Genomic DNA, 18,806 nt, shown 5'->3' with positions numbered 1-18,806 from the left:
AATTATTTTTGGATTTCAAGTTAATACAAAATCTAAACAGAACGATTCTCAAATTTACCCATGGTTCGGACCAATATTCTGGGGAAATTATCCCTATCTGCTGTAGGACACGGACAACATTATTGTCAGGACTGTCTCGTGTCCGGCAATCAGTCTTTCCCAGAACATTTCTGTTAGCAGATGATCAGCAGTGTAAACAAATAGGCTACAATGTTTCTCTCTAGCCTCCCACGGCCCCTGGAAGGCTCTCAGTCTATAGTCTGTTTTTTGGGGTGCTCACATTCATGACACAGAGTTTTAATTTTCCCATTTAAGCCCTAACGTTTAAGGACAGCTCCACTATGGACTATACTGAGTCGGACTCTCTGAAAGTTCTGCCTCACCTTATCATCAGGGAACTTAACTAAGGGCCTCATTACGACGTTGGAGGCAGCCATGCCCTTAATAAGGGCAGGCTGCCTCCAAAATCGTGTCCGGGTTCCCTGAATGGGGAAATACCGGACCATTCCGAGTATGGAGGGTCCGGTATTTCCTCCTTCAGGGAACCCGGGCCCGGTCCTTCCCCATTCCCATTCGAACCTTCATACGGCTCAATGAGAATGGGGAGGGAGCTAACAACGGGCCCATTACGAACGGGCCCGTTGTTAGCTCCCTGGTCCCCTCGCGGGACCCGCTATGCATGTCTGGAAAAAACAGACATCCAGAGCGGATCCCGCGAGGGGAACTCGTAATAGTGCGGAGTGGGTTTAACGGCGCCGGCACCATTACCGGCGCCATTAAACCCATTCCGCACTTCTGGTAATGAGGCCCTAAGTATTTTGGGAGAGTGCCCAACTTCTTATCACAGCGGGAAAACGATACTGCTATGGACGATCCCTGCATTTGATCTAGAGTAGTATTGTGATGACAATAGAAGCATGGTACAAGATGTAGTGAGCTGGTGAGTGGTTTCGTGGTGGACTTGAGAAGTGCTCAAGGGGGCCCTAGAAGTGTGAAGGCTTTCACCAGATTCGTTATAGTATATAGTGAACAATTCAACACAGATATAAGCAGCAGTCCAATGGAGAAACATACAAAAAAAATTGGGAGGGGGAGGATTACATTTAAAAATGTCAACAAACATCTGATTGACAACATAAACGAATTTCAACATATTTGCAAACTTAAGCCAAGCCAATATGTTTCAACAGAGCAGATGGCTAGCCCACCCAGGGCTTCCCCGCCTTCTGCAGGGAATTATTGGTGCACTTTAATTTACAGACGGAAAAATGTCTAGTCCCTAAAAATATTAAACACATTGGGGCAAGAGCATTTCTTTATTCCACAAACGGACTGTTGTAGAAAAATAACTTCTTAATTTCCAAAGGCTGTTCTGCTGCACTAGCTAAGGCAGTGTAGACTCCAAGCAGGACTCGGGCGAGGCCGCCAGGACAGGGAGTTAGCTTATGTAGAGTCACCTCATTATCTGATGGCGCTACCGACTCCCTTCCTTGCCCTTAGGACCATACTGGTATATACCACCCCACTGAAACCCCTCTCCCACACACATGCACCACACTCTCACATGACCTGCAGAACACCGCAGACAGCGCCAGCGCATCGCCTAAGACTCTGAAGACACAGCCTCCAGGGAAAGGAGGGTTGGAAGGGGTGTAACAGGTATTCCACAGCTAGAGGAGTCACTTCACGGTGGGATCTAGCCGGCAACTTGGTGCATTTAGAAACTTGTTTTCACATCTTTCCCTGGAACTAACCTGGAATGAGCGTATGCCACATGGGTAGATGGCCCCAATGTCTCTCATTAATGAGATCAAATACATCGGACATTGAATCTTCCGTTCGGCTTCCGATAGGGAAATTGTGGGCTTGGTGGAGGCTCTCATGGGTTACAGACTACATTCCTCTTTGGGGCAAGAGCCTGCCTGGTGCAAGTGGGCGGCGAGATGCAAGTTGTGCTGCTTCACTGGGTGCCCTTTGTAGGCACAGGAGAGGTTGAGCAAAGGACTTTCCACTGCTGGGATGGGTTTTCTATTGCTCCAGGAACAGCTGTTTGTCCCGAGGGAGTGTGTGATCAACTGGGACCAACCCTTGTTTTGGACATCATGGGAATAGAGCCAAGTGGTGAGATGAAAGAAGCGTGAAGGCACACAGGGGGCAGATGTGGGGCAGGATCACGCATGCTCTGTCAAATCATTGGAAATTAAAAAGGAGTGGTACACAGAAAACAGCAACCTGGGAAGCGTTGGCACAACTTTGATATGCTAAAACCACCTACCCCAGTATCTGGTCCACATGGCTCCCCCTGACTCTCACATTCAGCCTCTGGCACTATTCCATTCATTGTTAAGCCCACCAAGCACTCCTGCTGCACCATCAGCACCACGCCTCTGGTCCTTTAGACTCCCCCTAACTTGAGTATCACAAAAATATCTTGTCTATTCCAGATCTCACCACACATCGCACTGTGTATGGTAATATCTGTTCCTGGCAGACTGAAAACCCCAGACCCAATTGGCATCAGTGAATGGACAATAGCCCTGTAAGAGGTGATGCTACCGAGCCATCACCTCCTTTAAAGGAACTCGGTCCTGCTTTGCCTTCTGCATCAGCCTTAATCATCACTGCTCTCTCAAACATCTGCAACCCAGCATCCTTTGCAGTAGTCCTCCCAGCTTCAATTTAGCTCTTTAACAAATCAACAGCATCTCCCAACTAATCACAGGCCCTGTCATCTCATATCCTGCCCCTCACGGAGATGTGGTTCACAGATTCCTCACCTTCAGCACTCGCAGGCTTCAGTTGAGTTAATGAGTGAAATACAATATCCACTGCAAAACCTGTGACACTGGAACCAGCAGCACAGTGGCAGTGATCTACTTCAGTGTCAATATCTGTAAAGAGATTCCCGGGAACCGCTATACCTACTTTTAATATAACCTCATTCAAGTGCCTCACAAGCACCACCCAGTGGCGTGCACAGGGAGTGGCCTGGGGTGACACGTGCTACTTCTGGAATCTGATTGGCCAGCCCAGGTGCCACCCCATTATCCTAAACTATGATCATTATGTGCGTGTGGACTCAGACTTCATGCCCACTTGGGCCACCCTGTCAAAAGAGCCCGGACACACCACTGGCACCAACTACCACGTCCTATGTGTGCTGTAGTTTACCTCCATCCACCTCCCCTCAATTCTTCATCCCAACAGGGCCCAACGCATGATGACTGATAAGAAACAAACATAACCTGGGCCAACGAGGCCTACAGCACATACTCCTCGTCAGCTCAGACCAACCAGTAGTTGCCAGCTGATCTCTGGCAATTAAAACATCGAGCTTCACTGGAATGATGCTGGAGAATACATTACAAATGTGCATAGCATGCCACGAGCAGTACTACTTTGAGGCCTGCACCAGTGAAGCACAGGTCCTTCAAAGAGTATTACAGAAAATCAGAGGGCTGCCTGACTCCATCCACTTTACAACAGCTCATGCTCCGACTCAAATATGATGAAAAGACCTGGCGCTCTTCTTCCACGCCAAAGTCGACGAGCTCAAGCCTAGTGTCACAGCAATGACCCTGCATCAACGTTGTGCAACATGTGGCTCTCCAAATGTTTTGGAATATTACTCCCAGGATCTCTCACCATTGGCAATGTTGGCTAGGATAGTGATGTGCAACCTGTGGCTCTTCAGATGTTTTGGAACATTTATCGCAGGATCCCTCACCATTGGCAATGTTGGCTAGGTCCACAATGTGCAACCTGTGGCTCTTCATACGTTTTGGAATATTCCTCCAGGATCCCTCACCATTGACAATGTTGGCTAGGCCCAATGGGAGTTACAGTGAAAATCATTTGGCGAGTCAAAGGTTGCAGACTCCTTCTCTATTGAGAGGTATGTCTCTCTACACTTGCTGAGCAGTTCAGCCCAATCTCAGTAATGGCATTGGCGGGATCGAAAACGCACAAAGACTTCATCCCGGTAACCAACATCTGCATCTAGAGACACTAAAGTGGGTCTCCTATCCTTGTCCCTCTCACCAAAAGTACCTTTAACATCTTTCACCTAGTTAGTAAAGTTACCCAGAAGCTCAAGCATGCTGTTATCTCCCATATCCTAAAAAAGCATGTGCAGATCCTGATGATTTAGAAAATGATGTGTCAATATTTTATCGACACTTCAAAGTGAAAATCCTTCAGCCCACAGTCACTAATGAGCTCTTACACAATTTGAAGGTAAACAACTTTCTCAAGGACTACCAGTCGCTAATCTACCAGACTCACTTTGCAAAGAACAGGGGCCAGAGTCAATCTGGTCCCTCTCGACTTCTGAACAGCATTCAGCACTGTGCACTTCAACATTATTCTCTACTGTCTAAGCTCATGAAAGGGAATTAGGACTCTGGTGAATCTTTCTTGGCTTCCCAACCCCACCAAGTGACCCTTACCACCTTTCCATCTTCAGCCACTAACTTTAAATGTGGGAAGCACCAGATGTCCAATCTGTCACGAAGTCCATTTAAAATTTAGATTGCACTATTGTCTCAAACCCATAGAAGCTACCATGTGTGCCGATGACGCACAAATCCTCTTCAATCTACTACAGTACAGTGCTCCCGTCAACCCTAGGTGTACTTCAACATTATTCTCAACTGTCTAAACTCTAAATAGGCGTTAGGACGCTGGGGAATCTTTCATGGCTTCCCAAACCCACCAGGTTACCCTTACTTCCTTTCGATCTTCAGACACTAATTGTATCTGTAGAAATCCCAAAAGGTCCAATCTCTTATCAAGTCTATTTAACATTTGAACTGTGAATATTAGCTTGCATCACATCTAGACCGAATGGTGAATATTAGCTTGCGTCACATCTAGACAGAATTTTGAAGTTCAGTCATGTGTCACACTTCGAGTGAAACTTGTAGATTAACCATGCGTCAGACATAGATAGAATTGTGAAGATCAACCAGTGCCACACCTAGATAGAACTGTGAAGATTAACTATGAATCACAACTAGAGAGAATTATGAACTTTAGCCATGCATCAGACCTAGATAGAATTGAGAAGAATAGCCATGCACCCCATTCAGATAGAATTGAGTAGATGCACCACACTTGATAGAATGAGGATTAACTTTTGGCAGAACAGATAGGACTGTGTAGATTAGCCACATAGAAGAACTTAGCGAGTAGCTACAGCACTAACTACCCGCTTCTACTTCTCCAAACACACCAACCAAACACTATACATGACCACTGGGCTAGCCAATCTATACCCTAACACACACCGAACACAAGCAACACACACTTACAACAAACAAACCTGGACACTGAACCTTCCCCGTATGGACACAACAACCCAGTGCGCACAACCCTAAATACCAGCAATCTACACATAGAACACACAGACACACCCCAACACAACAAACAGCCACACAGAAATATCCCAGGCATTGGACCCTACCCGTATGGATACAACAATCCAGTGCATACAACCTACCATCTGCAAGCCAACACACACGGACACCAGTTTCTCCTGGTTCTGGACCTATCCTATCATTCTTCCCTCACTAACCAACCCCATCTTCTTTCTTGCGGAGCCATGAGAGCGCCTGGAGACTGCCCTGGGGTGGTATCGGCGCGAAATATAAATCAACATAACATTTACATTGCACTGTTGCCTAAAACCCATAGAAGCTACCACATGTATGCTGATGACAAACTATTTATTTATAACAAACTTATAAAGTGCATGGTCGCCTGGGGACTTCATGGGACTGCCAAACAAGTATGAGAGAAGCTAAAACAGATAGGTCTTCAGGGATGTCATAAAGACCAAACAATCATCCATCTTCCGAAGGGCCAGAGGAAGGGAATTCCACAGGATGGCACTCGCCACTGAGAATGCCTGACTGCCATCCCGGGACAATCTGAAACAAGGAACCTCTACCAAAAAAGCTTTGGCTGAGCAAAGGGAACTGCGAGGTACAACGATGACAGTCCGGCAACTGCCGTCAACAACTTGCATAGTGTACACAGCAGTGTTGATTGCACACAAACTGGTGCTGCCTCACGGCTTCAAAAACAGAAGTTTGAACCTCAGGCCCTGTGGATTCTCCTGCTCTCATCTTCGGGAGGCCATCCTCTGTGGGATCTCACCCCACACCAACACAGAAGGTATATAGCTTACGAGTCATCTTTGACACATGACTTACCTTTGTGCTACAAGTTAACACCATTGCAAAGCGTGCTTGTATCTGCTGTTGTGCTACAGGGAATCCAACCACTGTTACTCCATCATCAAAGGTCTTTCTTGGTCCATGCAGCAGTAACATCATGCCTAGCCTACATTAAATTCATCTGCATGGGCCTTTGAGATAAACGCAACCTGTGCTGCAGATCACCCAAAAATGCATCAAACCCCTTTTCATAAGGCTTGACTATGTCAACAAAGCCAAGAAGACTGAAATGTGCTGTGCACACATTGTGGGCGGTTTGGAGGCTTGCATTAGTTGTGGGCGAGATTTTTGGACCGCTTGGATCATCTTGGAAAAACAGGCCATAGTTATGGCATCTCGTGGTATTTCCATCTACGCCTTATCCTTGTGAAAGCCTCAATGTGGCAGTGCTCCATGTGGCAGGCTGTTATTGGTGGCACATCCCAGAAAATTGATAGCGAGTTCCATCGCTTTGATCACTTATACAAATGCTACCTGATGTGGATTGATACCGCCTTCAGATTAATAGATTTAAATATTTCCCATAAGAACTATTTTTCATGCCGAGCCTGCAGGTTGACTAGGTACTCCGGTTGAAGACGTGCTAAATCAGTTTATATACATCGGTCCATGACAACTAGCCTGAAAATGGAAATATAAATTCAAATACCATCTCACATTTGGGCTACATTGAGTCAAAATCATTGGAATATGGTCATATGTTATAATGCATCGATTGTTGATGTACTGTGTATGAACAATTGAGTATGGGTGCGATTGTTATGATGCAGCTTTTGAATTCTATTATTGTCCTCCTGTTTTCAATTGCAGGGTGTTTGTAAAATCTATGACTCATTTTTAAAAATGTTGTTTTCGGACTAATACCTCTGAACTCATTTTCTGTTATCGCAACAAAGCCACGAAGTCCATACAGTGACTGATAATCAGTGAGTGTTTCTTGGAGAGGAGGTCTTGCCTGTCGCTCACTCCTTGGCACGTTGAATGCGACGACGCTCCTCTGAATCGACTGTGCTCTGTGATGCAGGAATACACGCACAGTGACACGGGATGAGACCCCTAAATGGAGAGAAAGCACGTTACAAAAAACCCACAGTTTGCAGTAGCTCATCGGTTTGCAACCGCCGCATTACTGTAGCAGAGGCCATCTGCGGCTCCACAGCGTAACAAGTTCAACCACGAAGATGAAGAAACAGGAAGACACGTGATGTGACGTCTTTCCTGGTTGGAACTCCCGTATTCTGACAGCGCACCACCTGACAGGAACCAAGCGTACTGTGATGTTGGTGTAGGCCGGAACGCCAGCGTTATGCTCTGGCCTCTGCTGATACGCGGGGCGGGCTGGTTATGGGGCACGGCGCGGGAACAGCCGCCGCGCAATAAGACACGACTCGTCGCTGGGGTGCATAAACCCGGACTGACTTGGTTACGTCAGTTCCGGTGATTCCTTTAATCATCCCGAGTCACGTGGCCCTGTGCGTAAGGGCACGTGACACCACATTCCTCCCCAACTTGGAGATATATATGCATCACAATTAACAACATGGCAATTAACACTGGATCTTGTAAACTGGTCCGACTTACGAAGTAACGCACAACGTAATGCACCTGCTTTCATTCGCTGCCTTTTTGGAGTTCATCTTGGCATGGGTGTCCGCCTATAAACTCTGTCTACTATATACCCCTGGAGACGGCATGACGGTTTGGGTTTTTCTCTCAGACGGTAGCGGGTGCTTCTTTCCCTGGGCATGTCTTTCTTGGTGGTTTCCGCTTCGGTTCTCTCATCGGGCGGGTGCGGTCTGTCTATATCTCCTGGTGTCGCCAGACTATCTGTTGGTGTCGGTCCTCGAGGTGTCTGCGGTGTTTCTCTTTCGTCTTCTCTTGGGGGTGTTGACGGTTCTTCCCACATTTCCGGAGGTACCTTCCTGAAGTGCGACACATTACGTGTCACGGTTTCTCCCCCTCGGGTGGCGGTGACCATGCTGTGGTTGGTCGCACTGACTGTCCATGGTCACACTTCGAAGTTTAGGGACATTTTCTTGGGCGGTGCGCGGTTCTTGACGATGACAGTGTCTCCTGGGGTCAGTTCTCCTTGGCAGGCTCGCCTGGCGATGCTCTCTTGTTCGTTTCTCCTTAGTCGCCTGGCGTCTATCGCTGGAATGTCAGGTTCTGGGGCTGTCCAGTGGGGGTGTACAGGGAGTTCTGCCTGTATGGGTACCCCGAACATGAGGGCGGCGGGGCTGATTCCGGTGGCCGAGTGCGGGGTCTGTCTGTGTGACCTCAAAAACCGGTATACGGCCTTCAGCCATGGGTGCCCTTGTTCCTTGGCAATTCTGATAACTTTGTTGAGTGACCCCATGAATCGCTCAGCATCTCCATTTGCTTGGGGCCATCTCGGGGTGATCCGCTGGTGTTTGACATTCACTTCTTTAAGGTAGTCGCGTAGTTCCTGACTGGTGAAGGAGGGTCCGTTGTCACTTTTTACTTTCCTCGGAATTCCATGGGTGGCAAATATCTTCTCCAGCGCGAGGATGGTGGTTTCGGCGTTAGTCGAGGCTACGTGCTCTACTTCTGGGTATCTGCTAAACTCGTCGATTATCACGAACAGGTAGCCTTCTCCGGCAATGGTGCAGTGGTCCATGCTGACTGCATCCCAGCGTGTGCAGCTCCTTGGGGTACTGCTGATTGGTTCAGGGTTTTCGGGCCTCCTGGATGCTTGGCAGGCTGCGCAGGATTCAACTAACTCCACTATTCTTTGCTGCATGTTTGGCATCCACATCCTAGACTTGAGGTAGGCTGTTGACTTTATGATCCCTTGGTGCCCGCTGTGGGCTAACCTGAGAGCCCTTTCCTCCAGGGACTCTGGCAATACGATTCGGTGTCCTTTTAACAGCACCCCTTCTGGGGCTATTGAGAGTTTGTGCCTGATCCCAAACAGCGCTCTGAGTTTGGTCTGTGCCGATGTTGTGCGCTGAGCTATTGACATGAGATAGTTTTTCCAATTGCCGGAATGGATGGCTGCTGCTGTGTGCTGTAGGACGGTATCTTCTTCTGTTTCGCGCACTACTTCATGCAGAGTCAGGGCTCTCGGTCTTGCGCAGGCAACTACTTGACAGACATGCTCATCGGTCTCCTTCGCGTGGTGTTGTTCACTGTCGGTAGCTGGCCTCGGGTGACGGGACAGGTAGTCCGCCAGGTTGTCCGATCCTGGGCGATACTCCACCTCAAAGTTGTACGGTTGTAGCTGCAGCATCCATTTTTCTATGCGTGCAGGTGGGTGGGGGGGCAGAGCCTCGGAAGATCGGGATCAAGGGTTTGTGATCCGTGAACACTTTCGCCTGCTTGCCTAGCAGGTACACTTTGAAGTGTCGGCATCCCCACAAGATGGCTAGAGCTTCCTTTTCTATGTGCGCATAGTTCTGTTCGGGTTTTGTGAGGGCTCTGCTGGCAAATGCGATGGGGAACACTTTGCCTTCGTTGTCCGTTTGGGTCAGCACTGCTCCTAGGCCAACTGGGCTGGCATCCACGAGAAGTTCGGTCTGCTTTTCTATGTCAAAGAAAGCCATGGTGGTGGAGGTAGATAGAGTGTCCTTGATTTGTTGAAACGCTTGTTGATGATCTGCGGTCCACTCCCACTTCTGGTCTTTCTTTGTTAGCTCTCTGAGCGGACTTGCGACGCTTGCGAGGTTGGGGATAAAGCGTGCGCAGTAGGTAGCCATCCCCATGAAACTCCTCACCTCGGAGGCTGATTGTGGTGCTTTGGAATCCTTTATGTCTCGCACTTTCGATGGGTCAGGGGATACCCCTTCCGCGCTGAATATGTAGCCAAAGAAGCACAGTTCACTCCTGTTGAATTCGGACTTCTCTGCGTTGAGTGTCAGGCCTGCATCTTCGAGCCTTTTCAGGACTGCCGCTAGGCGTCGATGGTGCTCACTTTTGTTTGGGGCGTATACAAGGATATCATCGCTGATGCTGGTGGTCTCTTCCAATCCCGTGATGACTTTGCGGATTTCATGTTGGAACACTTCTGCGGCAGAAGATATTCCAAAATTTAGCCGTTTGTACCTCATCAGGCCGAGGTGAGATGAAAAGGTGGTAATGTACCTCGATTCTTTGGATAGTCGTAGCTGGTGATAGCCTGATCTGAGGTCGAGTTTACTGAAGACGGTTGCTCCGGTGAGGTCTACGATGAGTTCATCGATCGCGGGGGTTACATGGCGTTCTCTCCCGATCGCAACGTTGGGAAGCCTCATATCTATGCATATTCTTACTGCGTTCGGCTGTTTGGGTTTTTGTGCTACAACCATGGGTGAGACCCACGGAGTTGGTACAGATGTTTTCTCAATGATCCCTTCCTCTTCAAGCTTGGCCAGTTCTTTTTCTACTGCGCCTCTCAGGTGGAATGGGATCTGTCTGTGTCGAACTGCTTTCGGTTCAATGGTGGAGTCTATGTGGAGCTTGATGGTTCTCCCCTTGAGGCACCCGATGCCCTGGAATAGTTTTTTGTGTCGTTTTAGTAGGTTGCTGAGTTCGTCTTGTTGGAGGCTGAAGGCGAAGTGTATTAGCTTCAGCTTCTCTGCTGTCCTGCAGCTCAGTAGCGTCTCGCAGCCGGCGTCCACTACATATATGCGCGCACGGCAGTTGGTGTCTTCGTGGGCGAAGTTTGACTTGAACGACCCTCGCACAGGGAGGGGTTTCTTGCACCCGTAGGCATAAAGCCTGAATTTTTTCTGTTGGCGGTTGGGTTTCGGGTGAAGTCTGTTGAATGGTGCCACTGGCATGACGTTCACTGTTGCGCCAGTGTCGATGACCACCTTCAGTGGTTCTCCATTGGAGAGAACGGTGCACGACGGTCTTTTCCTCTGTCGTGACCGATGTGGCTCAACTGCAGATATGAGGTGTATGCGGTGTACTCGTCTGCTTCCCTTTTTCCGTCTACCTTTGTCTCTCCTTTCGGGGGACGTGCTGCTGTCGCTGTCGTCGCTGTCGCTCGAGTCTGGGGACCTTTGGGATTCATCGACGGCTCTGGCTTTACCTTTGCGTGCTTGTTGGTGTGAGGATTCTCTGGGCGCAAACTTTTTCCGGCGTTCTTGTGTCTGGTGCGGGGCAGAGTCTTTGTCCGGCGCGTTCAAGCAGACCGCGGCAAAATGGTTGAGGCGATTTCATTTCCTGCAAGTGGAACCCCATGCGGGGCAGGAATCGCCTTTGTGCCACGGGCCTCCGCACCATTTGCAGCTTTTGTCCCGCCCTTGTGGTGGGTGGGGCTTCCAATCTTGCCTCGTGCGAGTGTTGTGGCGTCCGGAAAATTGCTGCTACGTCCTCCACAGGTCCAGGGCTGTCCAATGGTAGTTTCTGGATTGCTGCTTCCATGACCGCTACGTGGTCCTCCGTTTGCTCGCAGAGACGCGCCATTTCAAGGATGCGCGATAGGCGTATGTTTCGTTCCGATAGTATGGCCCTTTTCAGCTTTTCAGAGGATATCCGTTGATGATTTGGAGACGGATGGCGAATTCTTCGTTCGGGAACTCACAGCCTACAGCCATTTCGCGAAGGCGAGCGTGAAATTTGTCTACTGTCTCTTTCTCCCGCTGCCTCGCCATGCAAAAGTGGAAACGTTCGTAGTCTGGGTTGAGAACATAATTGTGAGTGCAGATCTCGCTGCGTGATAATTGTCTGCGTTGCAGCGGTTGGGTGTTGCATTGAAGAGGCGCAGGGCCGCTGCTCCGATGTTTAGTAGAAGGAAAGTGCGCATCTTCTTTGGCATGGTAATGTCTCTGGCTTCGAGGTGCATCTCGAATTGTTGGAGCCAGATTTCCCATCTAATGGCAGCGCCCGTGGTGAATGGGTCAAACGGCGGCATAAATGATGTCTGTGTCGGGTCGGGATGTTCATTGGAGAGGCTCCTCCTGGATGACGGACTAATGCTGGCCCTCCCAGGGCTGGTGCTTGGGCTGGACATGCTAGTTCCCTGCGCGTTCTCCCTAGCGTTGGAGCGTGGGCCTAGGGTGGCGGTGCAGAGAGTGGCACTTCAACGTCATAGGGGTTAACGCGGCCAGCCTGTATGCCGCTGCGCAGTACCTGCTTAAGACTGCTAGACTTCTCCAGGAGGTGCAGGAGGAGCGTTGAACGGCCTTGTCTCAGCTGCGTGTGGGAGCCCCTGTCTTGATCATTGGTGGGGCTTCAACCACCTTGTGTGCAGCGTTATGCTCAGCTGCGTGACCTCCGTAACTCGTGTCTGTGTCTGGGGTGTTGCGTTGGTGCGGGCGTCGGTGCGCGGCTCCAAGTGAGGAGGAGGCGCAGGGGTGCGGGTCCGCGTCGGGTCCGTAGATCCCACCTTCGTCGCCAGTGTGATGTTGGTGTAGGCCGGAACGCCAGCGTTATGCTCTGGCCTCCGCTGATACGCGGGGCAGGCTGGTTCAGGGGCGTGGCACGGGAACAGCCGCCGCACAATAAGACACGACTCGTCGCTGGGGTGCATAAACCCGGACTGACTTGGGTACGTCAGTTCCAGTGATTCCTTTAATCATCCCGTGTCACGTGGCCCTGTGCGTAAGGGCACGTGACACCACACGTACCACCTGACAGGAGCGAGGACCACCTGACAGGAAGGGCACGTGCAGTGGCCACGATAGCCTGGGATCCTTTCCAGTAAAGTAACTGCATACAGAACATCACAAACGACGGCAGGCACTGACGCAAAGCTCGGTGAGATCAAACACAAGCCAGGTGCAAATGGGCTGTCTTCACACGTCTTTCATTAGGAGTAATTAACAGGCATAGCTCTCAGCTCACACGCTTTTGGCGGATATCACCCGCCTTTCAAATAGCGGACTCACCCGCCAAGCCACCTGCACGCCCATTTGTTTGAAATGGGTCCTCACCCGCCAAAAACAAAATCGGGTGTTTTCACCCACCTTTGAGACACAAATGGTTGAGAGATATGCTTACAGGGGGAAGCCACTCCCTCAGAGCCAAGAATGCGCACAAAAGAATTCAATCTGTCTATGGTGTAGTCCTTATTTAGACAAAATATGCTGTCAATGGTGTTCAAATCATATATTACTAAAGTGCTCTTCTATTAAAATGCACTTGATCTCTTTCTGGCTGGGCCAAGAGACACATTATGTGGGTCACTATTTATTTCCTCAGTTGTATGATTCAGGTGGTCAATGAACCTCCACTCCACATCCACTAGCGGGGGAGAAGTTGGCGGAGGAGACCGCATGTCAGGAACCAAGGTACCTGGGAAGAGGTTGAGGGGGAAAGAGTACTGTGACTCTGCCTCACCGCCCCACACCTCATCAGTGAGCCCGGCGGTCCAGGAAAAGGCCCGGAGACCATGCACCCCCAATGCCTGATCGGAGGCCCGGGGGGGGGGCGGAGTGGTGAAAGCGGGACATCAAGCGCGCCAGTCGGTGGCCCACACGCAAGGACAGCGCGCAAGTTGAGAAGGGCCCTCCACCCCCGATCCAAAACAAAGGTGGCCCTCATCAGTGGGGCACGCAACCAAACGGCCCCGCGGGGCCCGGAACTACCTGGGAGCCGGTGAGGGGGGCACCATAAAAAGGGGGAACGGAGGAGGAAACCATTTTAAACATTCTTTCAATAAAAGAGAAAAGTAGGATGCCACATCCGGGGAGACCTCACTGAAACAGGCAGGTCCCGGATGGATGCTGGCCAAGCCCTGGGCGCGCTGAATGCAGCAACTGCGCTGAAAAGGCCAAGAGGGGGCAAAGAAACTTGCGTAGGCTCCACCCACCTCCCTGTAGCACCTGTGGGGGCAGAAACGACAACATCAAGTTTAACAGGCGCAGCGTACCCCAAACAAAGCCAGTCTCCAACCCCCACGGACTTGTCCCTCAAGCAAACTCAACACATACCCCTGGGGAAAGAGGGGCACGCCCAGAAGGGAGAGCTTGACCCCCCCCACTCCACAGCCCCCGAGTGGGGACGTTGCCAGCCTCTGCTACAGAACGAGAGCCCCAAACGAGGGAAAGAGGGGGTGCCCCTCTAATCCCCATACGCATTCAAAGGGCAGGCCCCTGGAAGAAAGCCCAGGAGGGGCGGGCCCAGGTCCCCTGCATACCTGTGCACAGCCAACTATCCTAGAGGCAAGCATATCCTCCCACATATGTGCTGGGTGGCCCCAATCCAGAAATTCAAATACAACCCGACCCCCAAGCTGATACTGTAAAAGCTGCCTACGGCAGAACGTATCATGGCAGAGGATGTAACTTTGATGAGGAGGGATATGGTGGCGATCCTGGAGAAGCTGAAAGGTCTCAGATCAGACATCACACATAGATTGGATGGTCTGGACATAAAAGTAGTTGATGTGCACCGCACGCAACAAAGATGGCGGACGGAAAGGAGTTTCAGCACCGACAGACCTGTAATCACCTGGCATTCGGGATATAATCAACGGACCACACCGATCGACCTGATGGCTTTGCGGAGGCACGAACAACAGCAACGCGCCCCATGAAAAGGCAAAAAGAATCGAAATACGGGAGCCGATGAAGCCGCGTATCCATTGACATTGGGTCCCCTCCCCCCACCTGAAGCCTCGAGACTTGCAGGAATACAACGATGGCACGGCAGAGAGGGATCGCAGAACTCTACACACTTGGCAGCCCCGAAATGCACTGAAGGTGAGGAGGAGCGAGAGGATCTGCTGAATAGCCCGGCACGCGGGGGTTCGTTAACACGCATCCAGTCCAGTGACTCTGGTACGGACCCGCGAGGGGGAGAGGAGGCGCTGCGTTAGGCCCGGATGCAGAGGCCCATGAAAGGAGGCATGCTCCAATACCCCCACGCTGGTTTTAATGTCATGAAAAGAAAGCACCCCTAAGAAAAGTACTGCCACAGTGAGTAGGAATCCCCGCCCCCCACCACACGCAACACTCATCACCACGGGGCCTGCTGGAGTACACTGGGGGCAGGATGGAGGCGGGCTCACGAAGCTCCACAATGGAACCTAGTGGCTGGAACGCACCCCCTGCAATATAGAAGGGGAGAAGTGGAACGCTGGATCAGACCGGCATAGCAACACTCCACGGTCGGATCACTGTGGGCTGCCAAACCTTGCTCCGGAGAGGATCAGCGGGGAGGGAGGAGGTGCCGTGATAAGACTCCAGAAGCCGCTGAGGCACACCATACAAGACCACGGCGCTTCCCCCACTCCTCCCACCCTTTCTGGGGACTAACAGTAAAACTGGGGAAACGCGCCTGATCAGGAGTGCAATACTCCAGCTGGAGAGGGTCCCGGACACCTAAGAACACGGGAAGCCCAGGCATAAAAGCCGGTTCGTATCACCGAGGACCCCACTGGGAGCCCATTCCGGTCCTGACAGCAAGTAAAGAAAGCAAGGAAGATTCTGGTAAGCGCAGGCAGAGAACCATGGAGCTGATCGTGACGGCTCCTCTAACGAAACAGCACCTCAACGGAGGTAAAGACAAGAGACCTGCTGTTTTGACTCCGCGCTGAGATGAATCACCTCCGGGATACAGATAACGATGTCCAAACAAACCACAAAGGACAAGGGTCCGGCGACATCAAAACGATGCTTCAAACATCGGATGCACAAAAACGCAACCAGGTACAGCATTAGCTCAGGTGCATCACCCAACTGCAGAGGGACCCGAAATTTTGGAAGACCCACCTATCAGGAAACCGGATCTCTTAGAAATGCTGCTGGAACTTAAGAAAGATATCAAGGAGAGCGCAGGTGGCCTGGCTAAATCTATTTCGGACCTCAACAAGGGAGTCCTGGCAGCGGAAAAGAGGATTGACGAGGTCGAAACATTGCTAACGGAGCAGGGTCATGAACACGACATCCTGGCGCATAGGGTACAGGAACTGGAGCAGCAAATGGAGCAAGTACAAAACAGACAGGAAGATGCTGAAAACAGGTCCAGGCGTAATAATATCCGTATTTGCGGAATTCCGAAGACAGTGGCGGACTCAGACCTGAACAAATATGTGATCGACCTGTTCCGTGACATTTTGAATGTGGAGGTGAACAAAGAAATCATGTTGGACCGGACACACAGAACCTACTCCACATATCAAATTAATAAGAACTTGATCCCAGATGTTCTGACCCGGATCCACTTATATCAACTGAAAGTAGACATAATGCAAGCCACCCGACAAAAAGAGCCTATTATCTTCCGCTCTGCATCGCTCCAACTGTTCCAAGATCTATCCCAAGCTATGCTGGCCCGAAGGAAGAAACTGAGAGTGGTCACTGATTGGCTGAGAACTAGAAAGGTGCGATATAGATGGGGCCACCCAACATGCCTCCGTTTTGAGTGGAAAGGCCAGAGATTCTCGGTTGCCAAAGAAGAAGAAATGGTGGAAATCATGCAAGGCAACGAAGGAGACGACCCCACAGACGGGGAAGGTTCCCTATCTCAAGACGACGAACCGGTGGGGAGTCATCCGAGAGACCAATGGAAACCAGGGCGACCCCGAGCACGGTGACGCAACAAAGAGGCACAACCAACAGGACATGCCTGAGAGGCCACGCAGATTCTAATTGCGAGAGACTTGCTGAGGGCACCCCAGAAGGGACAGGAAATGAAGAAACGGGCGCCTATTCCCCTAGAGAAATCACAGGTCAACATGAACAAAGAACAGCTGATACGCGTGCCATCCGACGGCGAAACGGGGTAAAAGAAAAGGGGAGGGGGAGAGAAAGGGAAATGGGCCAACAGACCCCACATATCCCAGGGGATAGTTCACCCGGTGATATACCACATTGGTAACATGTTCATACTCCAAGTTGGAAGTTCTAATCCAATGGTTAAGGGGGAGGGGGGGAAGTTTTATGTTAACTGTTTCAGGTAGAGGGGCACAATACATATACAAGATGTTCTACAACAGACATGAGTTGGATCATAATGAAGGGGATAAATGGCTGAAAATGAGGTAATGGCGAACTTAACTTTTATCTCGCTGAATGTACAGGGGGTGAACTCTTCAGTCAAGCGGAAATCTATATTGAACAGATTGAGGGACATGCAAGCCTCAGTGGTTTGGTTACAAGAGACACATTTACTCTCGGACGATGAATGGAGGCTGAAGCACAGAACCTTCCCGATGCAATACCTGGCCTCCAGTGGGTCTAAGAAAAGGGGAGTGGGGATCTTATTGGCAAAGGGTCTTAACTTCGAAAAGCGTTTTGTCAAAAAAGATCCAGAAGGCCGATAACTGATGCTGGGAGGGAAACTATGCGGACAATTGGTCACACTGATCTCAGTCTATGCTCCTAATGTTAAACAGGACGATTTTTTGCTGAAGTTAATCCCTAAAATAGCACAATGGGGTATCGGGAAGATCCTCGTAGGTAGTGACTTTAATGGGGTCATGGACTCGGCCATGGATAAAACCCTTCAGCTACTCCCCATGACCACTCATTTAGGCAGGCATTTTTAAGGGAATTACACCTGCTAGAAACATGGCGTTTTTTTAAACCACATGACAAAACTTATACTCACTATTCCGCTGTGCATAAAGGTTACTCCCGTATTGATATGGTACTCATCTCAGACACATTGGTCCCACAAGTCACAGACCTAGACATTGGAATATGATGCCTCTCAGACCATGCCCCGGTTATCTTGAAAATAAAACTAGACCACCCACAACAACAACCCCGCAAACCCTGGCGTTTGAATGAAATAGTATTAAAAGACCTTGTTGTCTGGGAGGGTATAGAACAACCTTTAAGAAACTACTTTCAAGAAAACATAACCCCCGGGATGAACTGGGCAACCATCTGGGATGCAAGCAAGGCAGTGATACGGGGGGAGTTTATAGCACAAGCTTCAAACTATACCAAAACACGGGCGAGAGTACAAAGTAACATGGAGGCTAACATACGAGTGGCGGAGGAAGAATATCAAAAAAAGGGCTCACAGAGGGCATGGCCTGTTTTAGAAACCCACTTAACAGATGACGCAGCACGTCTGCTGATACAGACAAAACAGTCCTACTATATTCATGGGGGTAAAGCCAATAGGTTCCTCGCCGCCAAACTGAGAGACCAGAAACTCCGGAATCGGATAACCCAGCTACGTAAGGGAAACGGAGACATAATCAGTAGCCTTTTTAAATCAGATAGATTTACCACAAATTAATGAAGCAGATAGACAACAGCTGGAAGCCCCAATAACAGAGGCGGAGGTGGGGGAAGCAATAAGGGCATTAAAAAGTCAAAAAGCCCCGGGGCCGGATGGATTAAGCAATACGTATTACAAAACATTTCGGCACATACTGGTAGGCCCTCTGACACACTTATTTAATTCCATTAGGGACAAAGGACAAATATCCTGGGACATGAGCATAGGGACTACGATATTATTGCTGAAACCAGACAGGGACCCAGCTGAATGTACAAGCTACCGCCCGATCTCTTTATTAAACGGGGACGCAAAGATTTACTCCATGATAATAGCGAGAAGATTGGCAGTGATTCTCCCAGAGATAATACATTCAGACCAGGCTGGGTTTGTGAAGGGGCGCCACACATATGACAATATACAGAGGGCTATTGACACGATTGA

The sequence above is a fragment of the Ambystoma mexicanum genome, chromosome 3p (assembly GCF_040938575.1).
Source record: "Ambystoma mexicanum isolate Mex_15411 chromosome 3p, UKY_AmexF1_1, whole genome shotgun sequence".
In the NCBI taxonomy this organism is placed as follows: Eukaryota; Metazoa; Chordata; class Amphibia; order Caudata; family Ambystomatidae; genus Ambystoma; species Ambystoma mexicanum.
Note: the sequence above shows the minus strand (reverse complement) of the source record.